General features: G+C 42.8%; 1 protein-coding gene across 1 annotated transcript in view; it reads left to right on the plus strand.

The window, feature by feature from the left end:
• The first annotated feature begins 1,029 nt into the window (after nt 1–1,029).
• Nucleotides 1,030–25,936, plus strand: part of MAPRE2 (microtubule associated protein RP/EB family member 2) — a 164,298-nt gene continuing 139,391 nt past the window's right edge. The window contains exon 1 of the mRNA XM_082667109.1: nt 1,030–1,076. The gene's annotated coding sequence lies outside the window, so the exon portion shown is untranslated. The remainder of the gene's footprint in view (nt 1,077–25,936) is intronic.

Here is a 25,936-nt window from a genome sequence, read left to right on the forward strand (position 1 = left end):
CTCAGGTCCAACCTCAGACCCACTCAAACAGAATTTGGTTTTAACAAGGCCCCCAGATGATCCCTCTGCACATTAAAGTTTGGGAAGCACAGAGCAAAGTCACTCCACTCTGCAGACTTCACTTTAATGGATGCTGGGGAGATGGGGACAAGCTTTCTGCTGAGTTGCAATTTGGGGGAGAACAAAGGTATATGTGTGTTCTCCAAGGGCAAAAGGAAGGATTCAGACAACAGGTTCTTGCAGTTTCAAACACTGGAGATCAGCAACAGTCAGGACCACTTCCAAAAGCAGCAGATATGGAGCTGGGTCCTGAAGCCAGAACATTTTCTCAATTCATTTCATTAAAACTCCGTGTGCTCTTCCAGGTGGACAAGTGCCCACATCGATAATCTGGAGTTAGTGCCTCCAGCCTGATTCCATTTCCCAAACAGAATCCAGATCTCAACCAGCACCAACAAGCAGATTTCAAACCTCAGTAGAACTTGCTATTACTTATTACATTGTTTATCATATTGTTCAGCTTAGAATTGCCTAGTTTAATTAATAATGTTCAGGACAAAACTAGTTTGCTCTGCAGTATCCATCGTTCCCCAGGTATGAGTACAAACACTTGGTGTAAAAAGCAGATGCAAGCCGGTTGGTGTGCAGGCCCCCAGTTACAGGTACTTAATTCAGGGTGTGGGGTCGCCTCTTAAGTCCCCTTTCTGAGCCGCGCCGGCCTCCTCCCTCTCGGCTGGGGCCCAACAGTTCGGCTCCTTTCACCGGCTACCACTTTATTCCTTGTCACCAACTCACCCTGGCTTCCTAGGGCCCTAACCAGCGTTAGGGACTGACCCGCCGGCGGGTCGCCTCCGACCTGGCCAGGCCTGTCGGCGGCGGCGGTCCCCACCTGCACCCCGCACCCCCCGGGAAGGGGTGGCCCTAGCCGGGCTGTCACGGGTGGCCCCGCCGGGCGGCGGCGGTGGCAGACGGCGAGTCACGTGTGGCGGAGGGGGCGGAGCGCGACCGGCCGGGTGGGTGGAGAAAACAAAGCCCCCAGCTGTCAGTAGAGGAAGGAGGCGACGGCGCCGGAGCAGGTGAGTCAAGTGCATTTAAAGCGGTACCGCCCTGGCGCACCCGGACACCCCCAGGCCTGGCGCAGTCCCTCCCAGGTCAGACGCTGGCCGCGCCTCCTTCCGCCGCCTGGGGGCTGCAGTCCGCCAGTCGCTCAGCCGGCGGGACCGGGGGTCTCCAAGCCCAGCAAGAAGTTGTGCAGGGGTTGGCGCCGGGGCCCCTGCGTGTGCATCCGCTGCGCTCCTGCGGGCCACATCCCTCCTTCGGGGCCCCAGAGCTGCGCACCCCGGGAAAGGGGAGGGAATCAGGGCTGCCACGCTGGCAGAGGCAAAGTGGACCGGCTCAGGGGTTGAGAGCCGGGCTGGCCAGGACTCTTGGCGCTGGAGAAGGAGGGGGTCTTGCGAGTGCGCGCCCGTAGCGCGCGGACCTCAAGGCGACGGAGTTGGGGCGCGGGGACTGAGAACTAGGGGCGCTGGCAGGGGCTGTGCGCTTCGGGGCAGACCAGGAAGTGCAGCGCACGGGCGACAGCCGGCTGGGGATCAAACCTTGGACCGCCCTCCCCTAGCCCAGCTGCCTCCCCCGGGACTTCTCCAGCGAAAAGCAGCCCCACCTCTCCATTCCGACTCCGGTTCCCGCCTGTGCTCCCGGCGCCCGGGACGCGGGAGCCGGATGGGTGGGAAAGAGAGCGGGTTATTATTCTGATCGCAAGTGGTTTTCTGCAAGGAGCACCCTGCGCTCAGGGCGGGAGCAACTCAGCGACTCCCCATTCTGTTTAAGTAAGAAATTCTTCAGTCCACCCTTCAAAGGACTGGGCAGTGACCACAAATCCCACAAAGGGCGGGCAGGAGGGGTGGGCACAGAAAGACCCTCCCTTCTGAACCCGGAGCGCTCGGTCATGCAGACTTTGAGACCCCGAAAGGGCCAGTGGACTAGGTCACCCCTTGAGTCACTTTGCCAGTCCCGTGCCAAGGGCCGCCCAGTGCAGAGGGCAGAGCTGTAACCTCGGAGGCAGGGGCGCTGCAGCTCAGGAGGAGCCTTTGTCTTAACCCCCAGACCCCTTCTGCTAGTCCTCGCTGGGTCAGTAGCGCGTAGAGTAATTAATATTCCAAACATTAGCCGTCCCTTCGCCCGGGCACCAGCCAACACTGCTGTACCCTCCCTGCGGGTTTCTCCATCTCTTGCGCACATCCTCTTCTTTTCCAAAAACATGGAATGTGGTCCAGACCCGCTAGGCAAGAGGAGGTTACTAAACGCACTGTAGTGCAGTCACGTAAAATCAAGGGTTAAGTGTTCAAACCTGCACCCGCCCGCCCGCGAGGAGACGGAAGAACTTTCTTGATTAGCATAGTATCTGCCCTGGGGGCCGCACTGCGACGCGGCGGGTCGGTCCCAGCGAGGTGAAGAGTGCAGTCCCCTCTCGACTGAGGTTTGACGCAGCACCTGCTTCCGATCTGAAGGACCCGAGCCTTCCAACTTTGCCGAACAATACACTGTGGAATGAAACAGAACAGAGATCAGAAGGTAACCGAAAGAATAGCAACGTTTGAGATGCTTCGCTTAAGCACTAAATTTAGCTTAGTTTTTAGCAAGGGTGGGGGGCAGGGGCAGGGGTCCTTGCCAACCTTCCATTCTGGAAATGACCCTTGCTTTGCTAGCGTTTTTTGCTGCCAAATTAATTAAGATACCGGTTAGGGGCTGTCAATAGATCTCCAAGATATGGGGGTTGGGAGCCCACCGAGTGGTCGTTAGGTAAGCTCAACTGGCAAGTTTCACTTGCGTGGGAAGAACAATGCTTCTTCAACGCAAAGGTTCCCAAATTTTGCTGCCTGGGGAACTTTGAAAAATCCTGATGTCCATATCTCATCCCAAACCATAATTAGACTGTTTTGAGATGACAGTGAGGTTTGGGGTTGTTGTTGTGGTGTGTTGTGGTGTGTGTTTGTGTGTGTGTGTGTTCATCTCCAGGTGATTCCACTGTGCAGCCAAATTTGAGTACCAGTGAGGCAAGGGCAGAGTTCAGTGGCCGGCAGCTGCAAGCTGCAAGACAAGATGCCGGTTTAACTACCTGGGTGGGTGAGGAAAACCACACTGAAACTGGAGTGCTGCTGACCAATGCCTGGGGTCGCGGGGACTGTCATCTGGCAGCTTGGCTGGCGGTGGTACCTGCCACATCATTTTTCACCCTCTCAGCCTAGGGTCTGGTTCTTAGTGGAAAGATCGAAGTTCACTGTCAGTGCCTGGTTTCTGCACGGTTGTTAAGGATACGGGAGAAACTTCATTCCAGAGGTGATTCACGTGTAGCAGGCAGTGGGGAAACCCAGCAGAAACTAACTTGGAGCAGCCTGGTGAGTCAGAAGCCTGCACTCAAAGGTGGATCCTGAGAATAGGAAGTAATTACATGGAGTAGCTTATTGACACCCACTACTCCACTCCTTTGAAAGCACTTTTGAATATGTGATCAGGATCTGTTTGCTTGTTTGAGCCGCTCCCTTTTCCAGCCCTGTAAAACACAAAGCCAACTAGATAGACGTCTTGTAATTTCCTTGGTGAGAGGCATGTAGAAAAAAAAAATGGTAGAATGTAGTTTGGGTTATTTCAATTATGCGAAACAGAGAGGATGAATTTGCAAAACAAATTTTGAATACAAAAAAGTCAAATAACTGATTACACATTCAGAGGTAAATTAAAGGATCTATTTAAATAGAAATGGTTACATCTAACATTTTACGAGGAATCTTATGTTATTAACCAAAGGTTTCTTGCTTAAAAAAAAATCATCCTCAGGCATGATCCTAATAAGATAGCCTATTTATAGATATACACAGTTTATGAAATACTTATTTTTATTACTATTAACTTCAGTTATCTCTCTTTTCCTCATTATTCTTTATATCATCATAACTCTCTTGCCTAAACGCTTTCTTCTGCATTCTCAGTTTCTTTAAGGGGGAACAACCATGCCTATCACATAAAAAGCATTCAATATCATCAGCTGTTGAACTTTATTTGAACCCCTCATAACACCTATGTACCCTGCTTGGTATTCTGTTATCTAGAAGGGATCTTTAATGTCTGCAGCCCCTATAGCACAGAGCACAGGCCTTTTGTGTTTGTACTGAACATTATCAGAAGGTGGGGAGAATATTTATAAGCAAAGCATCCTGAGTACATTCATTTTTATTTTTTTCCAAGACAGACATTCTGGATATGTAGGAGCCAAAGTTCTGTTACCGTTCTTAAGAGCCATAAAATGGTAGCTCATTTGTTTGCTTACATTTTTACATAAAACAATTTAGCATCCTGAGAATAACTAATAATTGTTATATACTTAACTACAGTCTCATGGATCCAAGATTCACTTCATGAAAATTTCACTCTCTACCCATTATTATGGAAAAAACACGTATTTTTTCCAAAAGGAACCAATTAAGCTAGGAGAGTTGTTTCAGAGTAGGATAAATGGCAGATTAATAGTTAGACAGCTTTTATTGTCTTCTACCTACATTAAAAATAGCGCAAATATATTTAAATATCCAGCATATTTAAAAATGGAAATTTGGATGTATTCCTTGCTGGATACCAGCAAAAATAAATGTTAATAAGAATTTCCAAAAGCCAAAATGATGTAAATGGACCCGTTCTCATTTCTGTGTAGCTGAGAAAATTCTCTGGGAATGCACTTCTGAAATTTCAACTCCTTTTAGGGAAGGTGTAAGATACTGAAAGGCTGAAACATAGTCTAGAAAAATGGGACGAATTCAGATAAATCAGAAACTGTTCATGAGAGGATAGTACAAACCTAGCTCTGTGATATTTACAAGTAGCCCAAGAGGGCGAGGTACAAAGAAAGGGTATAGCCTCAACTTTAGAAGCTCTGAAGTTTTTGAGAACAGATGAGAACCACCCAGTCTTATTACCTTAAATTTATACAGCCCATTGATCTTATTAACCTATCAGGGCCTAAACACAGTTGGGTAGATAGTATTCCCATGTGCCAAATAGCACAGGTCCAGAAATTAAATGATCTTCAAAGTGGGGAGAAATCTGGAGCCCTCACTCCTTTTCCAGGGTCTGGTCTATCATCCTGCTATTTCTTGACTAGCTTTGATGTAATCTTGTCTGGAGGTTTTGGGTAGGCAAGCTCAGTTCTAATTATATCATCCCTTCTTAAAGTAGGAGAAACTCTTCACCTATATCATGCTCTCATTTATTCTCAAATTATCAACCTTTGAACTAGGCCAACCCCAAACGATTGGAGCCACATCGTTGGCTTCTTATCCAGATAAGCAAAGTAAGAATTTCTAACTTGTATGAGGGTTCTTAAATGTTAGTCGTATCATCCAGCAAAAGCGTAAATGCCCAGTACAGCATCTTTACTAAATAGTCCTTCAACAGATGCTTCACTGTCTTCCTGGCAGCACATTCCATTCACAGGAGGCTCTCAGCAGCATTCACTTACTGGAGACCACAAAGAACACACCCAACTCTTTTACATGTTCACCTGCAACCATCCTAAGTGTTTAAAGTGAATTGATTCTCCTTAATCAGGACAATCTGGCTAAAGTATTTCAAATCTGTTAACTGCACAAGATTTTTGCTCCAAATCTATAACCACACATTTTAAGAGAAGTATTCAAAATTGTGGTTTGTTACACCAGAGCCTCATAGAATAGAATTATCGGTAAATTTGCTTCCAACAGACCTAATAATCTACGCACTTCAGAAATGACTACTGACAAACTTCATGCAATGGCATTAAGCTTAGGTTGAGTTGAAACCCATGAGTCCATCAACAGATCAGCAAACTCGATCAGGGATCAGCCACCTATGACCCAATGTCTCTTTTTGTATAGCCTATGAATTAAGATTGGTTTTTGTATTTTTTAATGGTTGAAAATAGAGCAAAAGAAGAAAAACATTTGTGGACCCTGGAAAATCATGTGAAATTCAAATGTAAGTGTCCAAAATAGTTTTGTTGGACTACAGTCATACTTACTCACATATATGTTGCCCGTGGCTGCTTTTGTCCTGCTGCAGTGGAATAGAATAGTTGCACCGAAGACTGTATGGGCCACAACACCTGAAATATTTACTGAATATTTACAGTCAAGGTTTGCAGACCCTGGGTTTATTCCAACTCAATATACTTCTGTTTTAAATGAGAATTTGCTCACTGAAAACCTTGGTATTTTTTCAGTTTTTTCCCCTTTAGAGAAGGGGAAAAATTTTGTTTCCAAACATAGGTCAACTAATCTCCAAAGATAGTTTAGTTTCACATTCCCCTTTTCTGTGTATTTATTCCCCTGTTGAGTATATTTGCAAAAGCAGTACATTTCTAAATAATATGTGAATTTTAGTGATGTGGTCAGCTGTAAAACTTCTGAACCTAAACAGCCCAAACAGTGCAATACTAACTTACATTGAACTACATCACTGTTTCCAGAACTCTAGAAAATAGGAAAACATACCCTTGACAACAAGCCCATGGTCACACTTGCCTCAATTCTTTAGCCGTAGAAACTTCCTTTTCTTCCACCCTAGGAGGGCGTTTATATTCTTATTTGGTTTAGTATATTAATGCATAATTTGAGGATCTATTCAGATTTAGATGTTTTTCATTGACTGTCACTTCATACACTTAAAACATGATGTGGAAACTTGCTGCTTTGGGAAATAGCACCACTCTTCTAAAGTATACATTTCAGGTAAATTGCTTGCTACTTACAAAGGCAATGATCATTAGGTAATAAGCAGATATACATATAGTCACTTATATCACTAAAGGCTGACAGTATGCCATGCACAATTTAGTTTGAAATTTCTAAATTCAAAAACAGATCAATTATGATCCAGAAATTCAAATTATATGCCTTCTGCTCAAGGCTGGACAGATTACTCTTAAGATTCTAGAAGGAATATTGGAAAGGACAACTACATTGATAGGAACTTGTCTTAATTTTTTACTGTAAGTGTTGCCTCTCATAAAATTTCCTTCAGTTAAGAGAACTTCCTCTTTTTGATGACTTGTTAATGTCACAGGCTATTTGCAAGTGAGTTTCACTTAGATTAATAGAGCAATTTTAAGGGTTATATATAATTTGTGTCCTCTTCATCCCTTCCAGAATCAGTACACCTGCAATTTAGAGACCAAAAAAATCAAACATTGCATTATAAGTAATGTAAATTTTGAGGTGCCTGAGGTCAGGTAAATCATTTCTGAAAACTAAAACAGATTGTAAGTGTATTTAATCCCATCCTAGGGCTATTGGTAGTAATGGCTTGTAGGCAACTAACTTCCAAGGTAACTTAACCCACTAGTGTTCCTGACAGGAGTAATTGTGGAAGGGGAGGAGGGAGACAACAGAAGACAGATTGTCTAACTCCTGTGCTGACTGGGTAAGGAACTAGTCCAAGTGAAATTAACTTTCCACCCTTATCATCATTTACATTTCACTAAATTTTTTTATGAAATACATTTTGTTTGATATAGTGTCTGCCGTACATATATCACTCATAGTTCTCTCCAAAGTAGTTCCTAAAATTAGGAACTAATTGGATTGACTATATTTTTACCAGAATAGGGAATTCATAACTGTCAATTGCTTAAGCAGGGGCAAAGCACTCAAAAGCATTTTGCTAACACACAAACCTTGTTTCTAACTTAGAGTTAATCATAAACATCATGGCAGGAATGCTATTGATATTTAAAGTCAGTAGAAGGGAAAATAAGCAAGAAAAGGCAGCTGGAAAATGAGGTAATTCCTGTTTTTTTTGCTAAAGTATCTGAAACTTTTTATTGGCTGTCATACTTAAAAGTGAAATCAGAGGACTAAATTACCGTCTTTAAAAGCTGGTTAAGTCGGCTTTCAGCAACTGATAAGCAAGAAGGGAGAGAGTGCCTGCAATCACCTTACACTTTCCTTCCTTCGAAAATAATGTTAAATCTAACCACCCTGCCAAAATGTGATGTATTAAGAACTTCTCATGAGTGTAAGAAACCACGATCTCCATTTTCCCGCTGAGCATCTTCAGTTCTCCAGAAGTGGAAAAGACAGCCAACTAGAAGAAACACTTTCCTGCTTTGCACCACCTGGTCCTTCCCCAGAAAGGAAGCTATTGATATGAGACTCCTGTTAGCTTCACTTCCAGCTTGCCCTCTATCATGATTTTTTTTAAGTGTGGTCTTTTGGGCACAAATCTCTTAAAAGGAATTTCCATGAATCAACAGCTGTAATAGCCAAGTACTGCATGTGGTATTGCCAAGTCCAGAAAGCAATTCTCTGTGCAGCTGGAATGTTTAAGCAACACTGTCAGTGGGTCTGTTAATTCTTCATCCCAGCATCTGCTCCCTTAACACCTAAATGTAAGTTAGAATCCAGGGTATGTTTTTAGCAATGGTTGCTGCATAAAACACAGGACGCCCAGTTAAATCTGAATTTCAGTTTAACAGTGATTTTTTTTTTTTTTAGTATAAGTATGTCCCATATATTGCATGGGGTATTCTCATACTGAAAAAATTAATCTTTTATCTAAATTTCAAATTTAACTGCCCATCCCATCTTTTTGATGGTGGTTGATTGAAGTTTTGTTTTATTTTTGTTTTCTCTTTTTGTTTTTGCTAAATTTCACAATCCTACTTTTATCTCATAATCTCAAAATGACTAGCTTTCCTGGTCTGTAAAATATCTGATCCGAGACTCTATTTCTGGGTTAATAAAATATCTGAGCTGCCTTCACCTACTAAAGAGAAAACTCAAACCATTATCGGAAGTTTTCTGCACATTTTGCTTAATTAAGAAGGGAAATAAAAAGCAAAGCCAGATCTCGAAAATTAGCAATTTTTTATTTGTAAGATATCTTAAGGTACTTTCTATTCTTTCACAGACCTTTTAATAAAGTAGATACTTTAATGGGTAAATTATTAGCTCAATTGGGGTAACGTGAGAAACCCATTAACCATGTCCACAGGACATTGTTGATTGAAGTTCAATCTCAGGTGATTCCAATGATGCCTTGCTAGTCAAGCGAGGTCCTGGGACCTGTAGCATCAGCATCTCCTGGGATGCCTTGAAATGCAGAATTTTGGGCTCCACCCCAGACCTTCTCAATCAGAATCTTCACTTTAACAAGATCCATAACTGATTCGTATACACCTTAAAGTTTGAGAAGCCCTGAACTAAAGGATCCACTTTTTCACCATAAATTGGTCTTTATGTTTAATATCACGTTGCAATAATCCTCAAGAAACTGTTTCTTTTAACACAAGGAAGGAATGGTTTATTTTGATCAAATATCTTCAAGATAGGCAACTATTGTATTTCTATTTTATTCACATGAAAATTCTAAATGACCATTTCTAATATTGTTTCATAATGAGCATATGTAATAAAATAAGATAAATGTAAGTTTAAAAAAGACTCACTAGAACTAATTCAACAGCCTATTAAAACATTCTGGGTTGCCCTTGAATGAATTAGGTGACAAATAGTTCCTGGCCCTCAAATCACCAATAAATCTTTTTCGTGCTTTTTTACTTCATTTATTGCAACTTACATAAGAATATTTGTAATCCAACACCACACATTCATGGTATCCCTAGGTTCCTCTAAAGCTGAACAAAGGACATACAGTTTAGAGCTATGGCGAATTCCAAACTACACTTATGAAATTCTAAGTTTTAAAAAGTAATTTAAAAGGTCCCATAGATCTTAATCCCTTTTGAGTTCAAAAACCTTCCTTCTCTATGCTTGCCTGCTTGTTTTTTAGATGTTATAGGGTTGTATCATAGGAAGAATTAGAGATGTTGGAGCGAGAACATCAGAAGGCCTGATGTTTATAACCAGTTCTGCAGCTGACGGGACTTGGTGATTTTGGAGACCTTAACATCCTTCATCACCATCCCTCAAACTGTTCCTCGTCTGTCAAATAGAGACTGTGGGGTCTGAAATTGTCTCACGAGATTCTTTTTTTTATATATAAATTTATTTATTTATTTTTGGCTGCCTTGGGTCTTCATTGCTGCACGCAGGCTTTCTCTAGTTGTGGCGAGCGAGGACTGCTCTTCGTTGCAGTGCGTGGGCTTCTCATTGTGGTGGCTTCTCTTGTTGTGGAGCACGGGCTCTAGGCGTGTGGGCTTCAGTAGTTGTGGCATGTGGGCTCAGTAGTTGTGGCTCGCGGGCTGTAGAGCACAGGCTCAGTAGTTGTGAGGCACAGGCTTCGTTGCTCCGCCGCATGTGGGATCTTCCCGGACCAGGGATCGAACTCGTGTCCCCTGCATTGGCAGGCGGATTCTCAACCACTGCACCCCCAGGGAAGCCACACAAGATTCTTGTAAGGATCAAATTAGATAATTCTATGTGTGGGTTTTCGTGATGACTGTGTTGTGTATGGTGCTGTGGTCGTATGATTTGTTTAGTGACCCGCTTCAGACACGGTTGGCCGTTGACTAAATACTACATGATGTGGTTTCCTACAACACGCCTGATCTGGAAGAAAGGTGGTGGTCATTTTAACGGCGCCATCTATGGAACCATCGAGCACATATCTCATAGACATGCAGCTTGATGTCCATGGCCAGCACAACTCTCCCTTCTTCGCCACAGAAACTTAAAGTTCTCCTCCTGGCTGGGGACAGCGACGTGTCCTGGGGAACCAAGCAATGAATTCCTTATCAGGGTACCACTCATGGCTCTGTGAAGTCAAATGACACAAGGCTTTTTGCTGCCAGAATTCTATACAATTCCTCCTGCATTTTTTTTCCCAGGAAAAATTTTCTAATGGGTTATAAAAACGCATTTCAGTATTTTTAATTAACTTTTAAAATAAAATATTAGTCCTTTGAAAACACGTTTTTATATTGTCATCATAAGCACATCGCTATATAATTGTTGTAATCAGTTATTAAGTAGCTTGGTGTCAAACAATCACATAATCCAAGATTGGAAGAAGCTGCCTGGTCATTTTGTTAAAGGAACCCCAGTGCAGAATTCTACCCACCCCCCGCAGCCCATGGAGGAGAAACTCATTCGTTTTGTTGTTGTTTCAATAAATTCATTACAGAAACAAATTCATTAGTGAGGGTCTGAAGAAGATGAGGGAGGGGCGTGAGGGGAAGCGCTTCTCATCTTACCACCTTCATGCAACTATCACAAATCTATTTTTATTTTTGTGCAAAGCTCTTATTGTCTGTGTTCGCATTCAACCATATTTCGCCTGAAATTTTCCTTAGCATGTTGAATGTTGTTTCCCATATTCAACAGTGTTTCTAGCTTCAGTGTCTTGGCACGTTCCTCTGCCTGGGATGCCTTGCCTGGGATGCGTTTTCCAGCCTTTGTCTTACCACAGGTGTTAATCCTTTTAGGTCCCCACCCCTCAAAGTGTTCTCCCCGGACCAGTGGAGCATCTTATAAATGCCCAAGCTCAGGCTCCACCCCAGGCATTCTCCATCAGAATCTTTCCTTTAATAAGATCCACAGGTGTCATTGTTGTGGGTTAAATTTGAGAAACATTGTTCTGGAAAGTCTTTCCTAAGCTCCTAACCGTTGCTTCCCACCACCTCCCACTGGTCCTCCCATCCAGGACAAGTTAGGTGGATCCTTGCGGTTGCCCTTTAATTCCCCCCACGTGGGCCTCCCCAACGCATAAACTGGTTGGAGATGTTGATGGATGCATAGTCATCGCCACATCCCCGGGTCCTGGTGCAGCACTTGACATGTAAGAGTTTTATATTTGGAATTGTTTCATTGTTTTCCAACACCACTGCTTTCGCAGATGAAGAAATGCAGAAGTAAGTTTTTCTTCCTACTGGGAAATGGGGTACTCAGGTAGGGCTCTTTTGGCCATTGGCCTGCAGTTTGGGGGGTCCCGTTTGTTGCAGTCTTTATTATAGAAAACTTATGGGGTGGGGGATGATTCTCTGTCTGCAAGTAATTTCTGAAAGTCCACTGCTGGAACTTTATTTCTTTTACTTAAAATATTAATATCTATTAAACACCAACACCTCTGAGAGGAATCGCGCTTTACCCTCGGTTTGAAGGTGGAGCAGCTGGCAGGTCTGGGTAAGTGTTTAGCGAGAGACAGATACTGGTTATCTGACGGGAAAAGATACGGAACACTAGTAGGTGATAGAAAAGTTAAGATAGTGGAATGCTGCAAAACAACGTCTAATTCTGACAGATGTTACAATAGTTTTGTCTTGAATCATACGCTTTTCCATTTAAAAAAATCACATTTTTTAATCTATAAAAATCTCAGGGGCTTCCCTGGTGGCGCAGTGGTTGAGAGTCCGCCTGCCGATGCAGGGGACACGGGTTCGTGCCCCGGTCCGGGAAGATCCCACATGCCGCGGAGCGGCTAGGCCCGTGAGCCATGGCCGCTGAGCCTGCGCGTCCGGAGCCTGTGCTCCGCAACGGGAGAGGCCACAGCAGTGAGAGGCCCGCGTACCGCAAAAAAAAAAAAAAAAAAAAAACTCAGGATGGGGCTTCCCTGGTGGTTCAGGGGTTAGACTCCGTGCTTCCTCTGCAGGGGGCGCGGGTTGGATCCCTGGTGGAGGAAGTTCTGCGTGCCGCGAGGTGCAGCCAAAAAAAAAAAAAAATCTCAGGTTGGACTTTTCTCCCCCATCCTGCATCTCATCTATGACAAATTCCATCCACCCCCTACATTCAGAGCAAAACTAAACTGCTACCCTGGCGATTTTTCTTTTCAAATGTTTGTTTTTAAATTGTAGACAAAGTGCAGGTACATCTATACCGATGTTTCTAAACTCACATTCAAACTAAGCAACACCTGAAGCATGGGGAGCTTTCACTGTATTCATGAACCACTAAGTCTTTTCATGGTGGAAGGAGTGTTTCGTGAACGTGGGGATGGACAATCTGATGGAGGGAGGCTCAGCCCTGGAGGCTGCTGTTTTGAAGTAGCAGGAAACTGATTAAGGCTTTGGAATCAAACTGTACCCAGAAACAAGGAGCATCTGTCCTGCAGGGCTATTGTTCGTCATATTTGAAAGGAACGAGAGGCTCCTGGTACTGCTTACCAACAGCTCTCACAATTAGCCACACAGACCACAAGGAGTATAATTATGTCCAAGAATGTGTGGGACTTCCCTGGTGGCGCAGTGGTTAAGAATCCACTTGCCAATGCAGGGGACACGGGTTCGAGCCCTGGTCCGGGAAGATCCCACATGCCGTGGAGCAATTGTGCGCCACAACTACTGAGCCTGTGCTCTAGAGCCTGCAAACCACAACTACTGAGCCCGTGTGTCACAACTACTGAAGCGTTGCGCACTGCAACAAAGAGTAGCCCCCGCTCGCCACAACTAGAGAAAAGCCTGCGTGCAGAAACAAAGACCCAATGCAGCCAAAAATAAATACATTTATTAAAAAAAAAAAGAATGTGTGGCTTGCCCCGCCCCCCTTGGGAGTCTAGCCCTGTACTTACGCATCACCACAGACACCAACTCCAGAGGAATGGTGAATCTGAGTTAGGTTTATCCCTTGTGGAAGAGTGTATGAGGTTGTCTTTCTGTCCCAAACTGCTTACCTGAGTGTCTGTGATGATACTATTCATGGTAATTTGCCCAGACTTTGGACCTTGGGTGGGGTTTGTAAGTCATTTGTTGCCTTCAGAGTGTATCTTGTTGAGTAATCTGACGCAGGTGAGCCATGCAGGATGGGCAGAACAATCGTGTGTTCTACATGCTGTAACATCAAGCCTAGGTCCATCTGAGTCATATTTTCCCGTGGTAGTTGTGTCCCATCCCAGAGGAAAGCGATTTTTAACATATCCTTGTGAGGCTTGGTGGTGTTTTAAGGGTTGCTTTTGGATTCTGAAAGCTACGTGCATTTTTTGTTTGTTTTTCACATTTGGGGGGTTTGTTTTAAAATGTTAAATAACCTTGTTACTAACCTTGGACTTTGATTATGTTAATAATTTTGTATGAATTTGGTTGAGAGAGTTTTACACCTTGATTTCTCTATCTGAAAAACGATACAAATGTTTGTTACTAATGATCATGAGTAGAGGCTCTAGAGATTAAAACATTAAAAGAGTAAGTTAAAATTATTCCAGATATGAAGAACCAGAAAGATGATAAACAAAGAAGCAGCAGCAACAGCTACCAAAATATTCAAAAGAAAAGTAAACCTGAGTTAAGACCAAAAAAATGGTTGTCTCTAATTAACCTCCTATTCAAACAAGGCTCTTCTCTTAAAATCTTTGCAAATTAGGCATAACTTTGTCCTTATTGTTTTCTTTTGTTTTTTTGCGGTATGCGGGCTTCTCACTGTTGTGGCCTCTCCCGTTGCGGAGCACAGTCTCCAGACGCGCAGGCTCAGCGGCCATGGCTCACGAACCCAGTCTCTCCGCGGCATGTGGGATCTTCCCAGACCAGGGCATGAACCCATGTCCCCTGCATCGGCAGGCAGACTCTCAACCACTGTGCCACCAGGGAAGCCCTGTCCTTATTGTTTTTATTATTAACAATAAGTCAGTTTAAACTGATTGTCAGAGGACCTGGTTCTCGTCCCAGTTCTGCTCAAAGGGCAATCCAAAACAGCTCAACTCACCTGTGGCCCCAACTCATCAGTAAAGAGGGGCTCTTGTCTTTAACTTATCCTTTCCCCACAAGATATCCCAGTGCTCTGAAAGGTTGTTGTTAATCCAGCTTTCTTAGAATACAATACCGTAGAAAATGCACTGAGGACTGTATTTTCTTTTTCCTCTGGAGAATCTACACATTGTTCAAAACATGAGGAAAATAGTTTTGATAATCCACTAGCACATCGAATGATCGAGTTAAGTCGTAACAGGCAGATGCAGTGGTAAGATTCAAACTTCCACTTAACATACAGAGAATGCCATTGCAGCTCGCCAAAATAGGAAAGCAATGGGATTTCTAGCAGAGCGGATGCATTTTATAAAGCGTCCACTCGGAAACCCTCCTGCGCTCACTTTTCCCTGTGCATGTGGTCATTGGCATTGGGTCATCTCTCCACCAATCAGCTTGGGCTGAGATATAGAGATGTCATATAATCACATCCTGTTAGAGGGAAAGGAGGACGTGGGTAAAGCAGAGACACAGACTCAGTCTAGCATTGAGTTATATTGTGCTGCCCCCAGATACAGGCAAAGACAAAAAAGCCTGCATCCCATGGTACAAAGGACGTTCCCTTTTATAAGACTGCAGTTGTGTGCTAGAAAAAGTAGATAGGCCAAACGTCAACATTTGTGGCCAGAGGTAAAAATCATTGCCACTGTTGTCTTATGGTACCATCATTAATGCCAGATGGTGCTTGAGGAAGGGTTTATGATGAACAAAGCCTTCCCCTGACCGGCCCATAATGTCACTGCATGCCGGACTCTGGAGACACGGCCGTTGGATGCCTTCCCACTCCTGGTGGGAATAGACACAGCAGGTGTGTTCCACCCATCTTGGAGGTCTGGCATCATCAGTGGGTTCTGGCAGAGATGGTCTCACAAAATCGGTACCTAACTCTCTGTATGCTTTTCATGATGCCAAGTTGGATTGACCCTTCATTATGCCAAGTACAGTTGACCCTTGAACAATGTGGGTTTGAACTGCATGGGTCCACTTATACTTGGAGATTTTGCAACAGTAAATACTACGGTACTGCATGGTCCCTGGCTGGTTGACTCCCCGGATGTAGAGAAACCTTGGATACAGAGGGCCAACTGTAAGTTATACTCGGATTAATACCCACCTTGTTCAAGGGTCAACTCTATTTTTAGAGCCACACGTAGCCTTGGCAGTCATCTCATTTAAATCCCATTATTTTTCTAGATGAAAAACTGAGGCATGGAGACTTCTCCTACTAAAAACTTAGTAATTTCAGAGTCTTAAAGTTGGTTTTTTTTTTTTTTCAGCTCATTGTTTGCTTTAACAGTGTTTGGCGGGTCATCTAAGCATCCTCCTGGTTCTTGAGCACACGGTCCTCGTTAAGGTGCTCAGCTAACAGCTCAGCATTGGCAGTCCCCTTGAGGAGCAGACAGGAAGGACTTTGTGGGGTGGGGAGGAACAATAAGGCAGAAAAATAAGCCTCTCAGGATCCAAAAGACTTGAAAGAAATGAGACTATTACATGAGCACTGCATGAAATGAAGTGATATCTACAAAGCCTGAAACCCCTCCAACAGTCTTATGAGCTAGGGTTCTACAAGAAAAGTTCCACTTGGGGTCAAAAGATAAAGTTTTGTTTTTCCCTTGGCTGCCAACCTTAGAGAGGTGATAGTCAAAATGTGGGGTTTGCTGAGGTCACAGACTACAGCCCCCTCCAAAAAAGGCAGCAAAATAGGTGTCAGAAGGGCCAGTAAGGGTCCTGCTGAAAGGATTCCTTCGGGTCCCTTTCATCCAGGCCACGCCTACAAGATCTCTTTCATTCAGGCTTTCTCTCCCATTCTGTTTAAGCTATTGGGTTTCCCTAGAGTCGATATTATTTTGATATTTCCTGACAATCTAATTAATACTCAGACCCAGTTGATGAGGGATATGTGTTCAAATTCAGTTATTTAACAGTAATAATGATAAACATAAGTATTTTCCATTTACCTAGAAATTTACAGTTGCTAAAGAAGTTTTACGCATAGCAGCAACACTCAGTAGCTGCACTTTACAGAAAACCATAAAACTTAGGGCCGAGAGTTTAAATGGCATGCCCAAAGCCACACAATTGGGAAAACCTCAACCTCAGGGAATGTTATCCCAGGTCCAATGTTCCTTCCACCAGGCAGATTTACAAATGATAGTCGGATTCTCTGAGTAGCCCTCAGTGGTCCCTTTAACCCATAAAGGTACTGAATTATAACAACATCTTAACCTCTAGCCTCTTTGTATTTCCCATGGAAAGATGCATGGGGTTTCAAAAAAATTGGTTGACAAATCCATTTTTAGTACACAGTCGACCGCAAATGAAGTCTCCCGATACTCAGACCTTGATGGTCACTTCTTTTCCCTCAGTTTGAAAATGCAAGTGCAGCTAGCAAGGCCCTGATTCGCCCAGGAGTGTTGTTAGAGAGTGCTGGCAATCTCAAAAGTCACTTTGTAACACAGCATTGTAAAGCAGTTATACTCCAATAAGGACATTTTTTTTAAAAATCCCTTTGAACCTGACGCTTTGAGGCAGAACGATGGTCCAGGTACACTGTAGTGTTGTGGAGATCCTTAGTATTTGCAAAGTTAAGCTTTTAGCTCCTTGTATACTTCTGCCAGTGTCTGGCAGGTCGTCCGAGCGTCATCCTGACTCTCTAGCACACTGGATGTATGTGTGGTGGCTTCACCTGAATCAATGGTCTACACACGAGAAAAATAACAGTGGCTTCATTGAGGCTGCTCATGTAACAAGATTCAGAACCAGCCATTCAGATCAGCAGAGAAGAAATAACAAATGTCTGTTATTATCACACTGTAACCCATTTACACAGATTCATTATTCAATTAAGTATGTATCATCTTGGAAAACAGAGAGCTTTCTCTAAAGACCTAAAACTCTGGATGTGTACATGACCCCTGGGAGATTAGGGATGTGAAGAGAGAGGAGAAGCAAGAGGAAAATGATGGGGTACCCCAAGGATGGAATTTACCTCCTTAATTTTGCTTTGATCTGTCCTGGATAACAAGGTCTGAGCTGTGAGTTGTTCAGATGATCCCAGTTGAAATAGACTGAGTGGCCCATCTGACTAAGCACAGGCTAGATTACCACCCAGCAGATTGTGAAAAGAGCTCAGAGGTGGAGAGACCTTGCAACTCAAAGTGTGGCCCCCAGATCAGCAGCAGCAGCATCATCTAGAGGTTTTTAGAAAGGTGGCCTCAGACCTTACCCAAGATCTATCAAAACATAATCGGAACTTTAACAGGATTTCCAGGTGACTCTTGAAAAACTCAAACTACATAATATCCAAGAGGACAGCAGTCGTACGTTTTTCCCCTTTGTTCCATGCGCCCCGTCAATCATTGCGTTCACAGCCCCATGATATAATTATTGTGTCTGTAAGTGCCTTGGGGGCTGCACTGTGTATTAGAGCCTCAGCACCTTGCATAATGCCTGGGATGAAATAGGTGTATAGGTGGCACTCAAGAGCTCCAGCTCTGAGATCCACAAATCTGAGTTTGAATCCCAGCCCCGCCACAAAGCTCAGTTCATGTACCTATAAGATAGGAATAAAAATAGCACCCTGCACAGGGTTATTGGGAGTGAGTGAGCTGATGCCTGTGACATACGTAGCGCAGCACCTGATGCACGCTTGCTGTGTGTAAGTAGTAGCTGTTGTTATGGGCTCAATAAGTGTTGAACAAATGAATGAATAGGAACTTTATGTGGAAAGAAAAAAACTGAAAGATGGTCAATACTTGGTGCCCCGTTGCTTCAAATATATGAAATTGAATTTTAAAACAATATGCAAAGGACGCCTCACGTAAGAGAAGGAAAAGGTAGAATGGGTCAGAATGGATTTATAGGAAAGCATGCGATTTGGAACCAGACCAGAGTTTGGATCCCAGCTCTGTCCTTTACTAGCTGTGTGATCTCCTACAACACACAAGCTCACTGAGCCTCAGTTTCTTCATCTGAAGAATGGGATCAGCGGTCCTCTTTTTTTTTCTCGGCTTATGCAAAAAAAAGTTTTGTAACTGACAAAGTATCCCTACCTCTCAGCACAGCCCTGGCCCTTAGGAGATGCCCCATAATGGATGTTTGCTCAATTGAATCAGAGCATGCAATGTCAACGGGATGACAATTGGGTATTAGAATGGACTGTGGCCCTCCAAAACGCAACCCTAACAAAATCCTATTCCTTTGTATTTCATTTCTTTAGGGTAAGGGGTAGTATGGCACAGAAAAAATCTTTCAAACCTCCCTGTGGACAGGTGGTGAGGGAGGGAGACAATAATGAAAAAACTCTGAATTAGAAGTTTGGCTCTGCAGCTTGGTACGAGATGAGAGTTCCTAAGGAAAGATACAAAGGAGAGAAAAGCAGCTAGCCAAAAAGCAAGCAGAGTGAACCTCTAGCAGTAGAAGAATTATGATTTCAAGATTTAGGGGAGATGGTATATGTCAGTGGTCCCCAACATTTTTGGCACTAGGGACCGATTTCGTGGAAGACAGTTTTTCCACGGGGCAGGGGTGCTTGGTTCAGGCAGTAATGTGAGCCACGGGGAACGGCAGATGAAGCTTCACTTGCTCACTCGCCACTCACCTCCTGCTGTACCACCCGGTTCCTAGCAGACCGCACACCGGTAGCAGTCTGCGGCCCGGGGGTTGGAGACCCCTGGTATATGTGAAAGAATCTTGCAAACTTAAGAGCTATAGACATGTATAACGATGAAAAGAAAAGAAAAGGCTTTAAGGAATAGTCAGCCTCTGGATCAAATTCAATACACGGCTGATTGAATCCACGGATGCAGAACCTGCAGACACGGAAGGCCAACTGCACCATTTTGTATAAGGGACTTGAGCATGTGTGGATTTGGGTATCCATGGATGGTCCTGGAACCGTATTGTATTTTCCTGGAACTGACTATATATATATTTTTATTATTATTCCCCTTTATTTTTTTAACATCTTTATTGGAGTATAATTGCTTAACAATGTTGTGTTAGTTTCTGCTGTATAACAAAGTGTATCAGCTATATGTATACATATATCCCCATATCCCCTTCCTCTTGCATCTCTCTCCCACCCTCTCTATCCCACCCCTCTAGATGGTCACACAGCACAAAGCTGATCTCCCTGTGCTATGCAGCTGCTTCCCACTAGCTATCTACCTTACGTTTGGTAGTGTATATATGTCCATGCCACTATCTCACTTTGTCCCAGCTTACCCTCCACCCATGCCCCCCTGTAACCTCAAGTCCATTCTCTATGTCTGCGTCTTTATTCCTGTCCTGCCCCTAGGTTCTTCATAACCATTTTTTTTTCTTTTAGATTCCATATATATATGTTAGCATATGGTATTTGTTTTTCTCTTTCTGACTTACTTCACTCTGTATGACAGACTCTAGGTCCATCCACCTCATTACAAATTACCCAATTTCGTTTCTTTTTATGGCTGAGTGATATTCCATTGTATATATGTGCCACATCTTCTTTATCCATTCATCTGTCGATGGACACTTAGGTTGCTTCCATGTCCTGGCTATTGTAAATAGAGCTGCAATGAACACTGTGGTGCATGACTCTTTTTTAATTATGGTTTTCTCAGGGTATATGCCCAGTAGTGCGGTTGCTGGGTCATCTGGTAGTTCTATTTTTAGTTTTTTGAGGAACCTCCGTACTGTTCTCCATAGTGGCTCTATCAGTTTACATTCCCACCAACAGTGCAAGAGGGTTCGCTTTTTCTCCACACCCTCTCCAGCATTTATTGTTTGTAGATTTTTTGACGATGGCCATCCTGACCTGTGTGAGGTGATACCTCATTGTACTTTTGATTTGCATTTCTCTAATGATTAGTGATGTTGAGCATCTTTTCATGTGTTTATTGGCAATCTGTATATCTTCTTTGGAGAAATGTCTATTTAGGTCTTTTGCCCATTTTTGGATTGGGTTGTTTGTTTTTATTAATATTGAGCTGCTTGAGCTGTTTATATATTTTGGAGATTAGTCCTTTGTCAGTTGCTTCGTTTGCAAATATTTTCTCCCATTCTGAGGGTTGACTTTTCATCTTGTTTATAGTTTCCTTTGCTGTGCAAAAGCTTTTAAGTTTCATTAGGTCCCATTTGTTCATTTTTGTTTTTATTTTCATTTCCCTAGGAGGTAGGTCAAAAAGGATCTTGCTGTGATGTATGTCATAGAGTGTTCTGCCTATGTTTTCCTCTAAGAGTTTTATAGTGTCTGGCCTTACATTTAGGTCTTTAACCCATTTTGAGTTTCTTTTTGTATACAGTGTTAGAGAGTATTCTAATTTCATTCTTTTACACGTAGCTATCCAGTTTTCCCAGCACCACTTATTGAAGAGACTGTCTTTTCTCCATTGTATGTTCTTGCCTCCTTTATCAAAGATAAGGTGACCATAGGTGCATGGGTTTATCTTTGGGCTTTCTATCCTGTTCCATTGATCTATATTTCTGTTTTTGTGCCAGTACCACACTGTCTTGATTACTGTAGCTTTGTAGTATAGTCTGAAGTCAGGGAGCCTGATTCGTCCAGCTCCGTTTTTCTTTCTCAAGATTGCTTTCGCTATTCGGGGTCTTTTGTGTTTCCATACAAATTGTGAAATTTTTTGTTCTAGTTCTGTGAAAAATGCCATTGGTGGTTTGATAGGGATTGTATTGAATCTGTAGATTGCTTTGGGCAATATGGTCATTTTCACAATGTTGATTCTTCCAATCCAAGAACATGGTATATCTCTCTGTCTGTTTGTATCATCTTTAATTTCTTTCATCAGTGTCTTATAGTTTTCTGCATACAGGTCTTTTGTCTCCTTAGGTAGGTTTATTCCTAGGTATTTTATTCTTTTTGTTGCAATGGTAAATGGAAGTATTTCCTTACTTTCTCTTTCAGATTTTTCATCATTAGTGTATAGGAATGCAAGAGATTTCTGTGCATTAATTTTGTATCCTGCTACTTTACCAAATTCATTGATTAGCTCTGGTAGTTTTCTGGTAACATCTTTAGGATTCTGTGTATGGTATCATCATCTGCAAATAGTCCAGCTATATTTTCAAGTTGGATATTTTACCTGGATTTATTGCCCATAATAGATTGGTTAGGGAAAAAACAATTATGAAGAAAATTAGCTTCTGCTCTAGAACGTCACTAGGTTATTTCCCAGGTGAGTGGAATTCAGCATGAATTTCTCCATCAAGGAATCTAGTTACTAAGACAGCCCCCAAACGGTTCATAAGTGGACTCCTCTGTAAACCAAACCCCACAGCTGGGATCCCACGAGCAGTGTTAGTTGTTGCCAGATCAGCATTCTAGGGACCACATGGCTCAAACAGAAAACTCATGGGCAAAGGCTATGCAAAAATTCCTGCACATTTTAACAAGTTCTGTCCACTTACCAAGACTTCTAACAGACTCTGCTGAAAATGTTAGAGTTTGAAAAGATTTCCGCACAAGTTAGACAATGACTATCCATCTTTTGAGGGAGATCTTAGCAACGCTCTTGCCATTGCCGAAGTCTTATTTAGATTTCATATTACGCTTTTTACACTTTTAACATGTTACTGCGTTCCTTCTTTGGGTGGTCAAAGGAATAACAAACTACAGCCAGGACACGTGTAAAGCAGGGTTCCAGTTTTCAGTGTGATCTGAGCAATAAGCTCGAACCCTGGACTCTAAGTGAATCTGATACCATTCTCTGTGCTGCTTTCCTGCTTCATGAACATTCTGCTACATTTCATTATCGTTCATACTTATGAGCAAAGGAGCCGTTCTTCTACTCCAGCTACTCTATTTTCAAGGATATCTGATTTAAAGTGGATAAAAGGATAAGTGAAAAATAGTTATCAAAAATATTTCATAGAAGTACAGTGAATGTGGTATTTCTCATGTAGTTTGTCTCACGTCATTTTTTAAAATTTCTAGAATAGAAGGTCTATTCTATCCTAGAATAGAAAGGTCAATCTGTCTACTTCTGTAGGTAGTAGCAGATGGATCAAGGAGTATTCTAGAAGAGAGGGTTAGGCCCAGTTTGTATGAAAAGAACTGAATTTTTATTTAATTATAAAATAGTCTCTTGGGATTCTCTTATTTTTATAGAAGCCCAAATCACACGACCATAAGAAGTTTATAACATCATTACCATTCTTAATATATCCCCCCAAAATCCCTTTATCAGCCAGCTACAATTTTTCAAAAGCAATTTTATATACAATATGGGTCATTTGTAGTCTGCCTTTCTTTTTTTTTTTTTTTTTTTTTTTTTGCGGTACGCAGGCCTCTCACTGTTGTGGCCTCTCCCATTGCGGAGCACAGGCTCCGGACGCACAGGTTCAGCGGCCATGGCTCACGGGTCCAGCCGCTCCGCGGCATGTGGGATCTTCCCGGACCGGGGCACGAACCCACGTCCCCTGCATCGGCAGGCAGACTCTCAACCACTGCGCCACCAGGGAAGCCCTAGTCTGCCTTTCTTAAGTCAAGGAATGCGTTGTACCGTATCCAATACCCAAGATTCGGTGCAGTTTGACATTTTCTTGCCAGATAACCTCATTTGGGTTTGGTTTCCCTGGTGTGTGCTCAGCTCTTTGCTTCCCGGCAGTCATGCCTCTGGTCCCCTGAGGGAGTTGAACTGGGCAGGCTCTTGGCCTCTCTCCGGTGCCTCTGGGAAGGCCCTGAGCCCAACTGGAGACCCCTAATTGAGGCAGTGGTTGGTGGAGGGCACTCTGGAAGGCTGACATGAAGTAGGATCTGTGTAAGGAGTCATCCTCTGTGACCTTCTGCTCCCAAGCTGCTTTCTTCCTAGAAAGCTGTGGACCTCCCACACTAAAGACTGTGATCTACAACTGGAGTGATTCAGTATCTCCAAGCTGCTACGGGGAGTTTGGAATTCAAGATACAGCTCATTCTGAAGATCCAAAGATAGCTGAGTTAACTCCTGGTAGGAAAACCTAGGTTCAGATCCCAGCAGCGTTCTCTTCTCCGAAAAGCTAGGAGCAGCTGGCAGGAGGCTATAATTCCTGGCTCTTTGCAAGGAGAATGCTTTAACCTTGCATTGAGCAGATGCCTCATTGGCTGGATACGTAGCATTGAGAAAAGAACTCTTCCTTTCAATGGTATGGCATGATTGGCAATATTTTTACAACTCTGTTTTCATTCTGATGTATACGTTATGTGCCTGCGGTTTTATGGCCAGACAAGGAAGCAGCCTTTGGGGGTGATTTTGGAGCTAGGACAGAAGTTCTGCTGTGCCTCACACATGGGATGCCAGAATTCTGAGTTTGTTCAAAGAAAGAGGATTTGAAATTTCCAGAGGTTGAGGGAAAACAAAATGTGCTTTGTTAAAAGAGTCCGACCATGTCATGACTCTTATCCTAACAAAGCTATTTGGTCTTTTTAAGGAAAACAAATCCAACAGACAGGCCAGGGGAAGGCAGCTGGCTTATGGCTGTTCATTTCTGAGGGCTGCCTAGTGCTCAAAATGGGAAAAGTCAATGGGGTCTCTCCTAAGGTGAAGGGAAAGTCCGCCAGCTCCTCTTCGTGGGGTGATTACAGTTAGAGCCTTATTTAGTGTGTGGCCCAAGTTAGAATAGAGAACACCTGCCTTGTCATCAACGAAGCACAAAGGATGAAATTCTATTCCTGTGCCAATAAGATGTGGGAATTTTGAAAATTTATGGAAAGCATGAACTCGAAAGTATAAGAGTTGGTTTCCAAAATGCAGAGCGTATCACACTGCCATTTAGAAGCCATTTCTGGTTTGGGGTGTGTGGATTTGTGTCAGTATTTTGAATTTTAAGTTTGGGAAGGTAAATGTAGGAGCAAGAGAGCATAACAGCAGAGAAGATTCCAAGACAGGCAAGACTGGACAGCAAATGCTTGGCATGAGTTCTGAATGCTAAAGTTGTGGGTGAGAGGTTATTTTTCTCGGATCTGTGCAACATGGAACAAATTCCTGACCCAACTGGTCCGCTGCCTTGGGGCTTTTGTTCTTCTCTGAAAAGGTTAAAAAAAAAAAAAACCAAAAAGAAAGGAGGTATCTTGCTCAATTCTAGTTGCTGTCCAATCTCCTGATTTTTTTTTTAAGTTAAACTTTTTAATTTGAAACAATAGTACGTTAACATGTAGCTATAAGAAACAATACAGAGAGACCTCTGTACCCTCTGCTCAGTTTCCCCCTCGATGGTAACATCTGGAAGCTCTATGTACAGGGTCACAACCAGGTAATTGACATTGATACATGTGCCAGGTACAGAATGTTTCTGTCACCACAAAGGTACCTAGTATTGCCCTTTTATAATCACAGCCTCTTCCCTCCAGCCCCGCCTCCCTCCTCAACCCCTGGCAACCACGAGTCTCTGCTCCCTTTCTGTAGTTTTCTAATTTCAAGAACGTTAGCTAAATGGAATCATACAGTATCTAACCTATGGACTGGCTTTTTTCACTCAGCGTAATTCTCTGGAGGTTGATCCAGGATTTTGCAGGTATCAGTAGTTCTTTTTTTAATTGATTAGTAGCATTCCATTTTATGGATCTACTGGTTTGTTTAAACATTAACCCGTGAAAGGACATCAGTGTTGTCTCAATTTTGGCTACTATGAATAAATCTGCTAATAAAGAAAAGTTTTAAATTTTCTGGAAAAATGCCAAGAGTATCGTTGGTGGGTTGTATGGTAGTTGCACGTTTCATTTTTGGTTTTGTTTTCTTTTGTTTTTTACAACAGTCAAATGTTTTCTAGGGTAGCTGAACCATTTTATATCCTCACAAGCAATATATGAATGGTCTAGTTTCTTCTCATCCTCATCAGAATTTCAGATTGTTACTTGTCCTTATTTTGGCCCTTCTGATAAATGTCTAGTGATATCTCATTATGGTTTTGTTTTTTTCACTTACCTAATGGCTAATGACATTGAATATCATTTCATCTGCTATCTGTATATCCTCCTCAGTGAAATGTCTGTCAGTGTCTTTTGCCCATTTCCTAGTTGTTTGGTTTTTTTAGCTGAGTTTTGAGGGTTCTTAACTTATTCTAGATACTTGTCCTTTGTCAGCTATGTGGTCTGCAAATATTTTCTCCTAATTACACCTTATATTTACACCCGATGGACAACAGTTCTTAATTTTGATGAAGTCCAATTTATCCATTTTTTCCTTGCATGGATTGTGTTTTTTGTTGTCAAAAACTTAAAACTCTTTGTCAGGCCCTAGATCCCAAAGCTTTTCTCCTGTTTTAATTTTTTCTAAAAGTTTCATAGTTCTGCATTTCACATGT

Source organism: Grampus griseus (assembly GCF_964374135.1).
Source record: "Grampus griseus genome assembly, chromosome: 12".
In the NCBI taxonomy this organism is placed as follows: domain Eukaryota; kingdom Metazoa; phylum Chordata; class Mammalia; order Artiodactyla; family Delphinidae; genus Grampus; species Grampus griseus.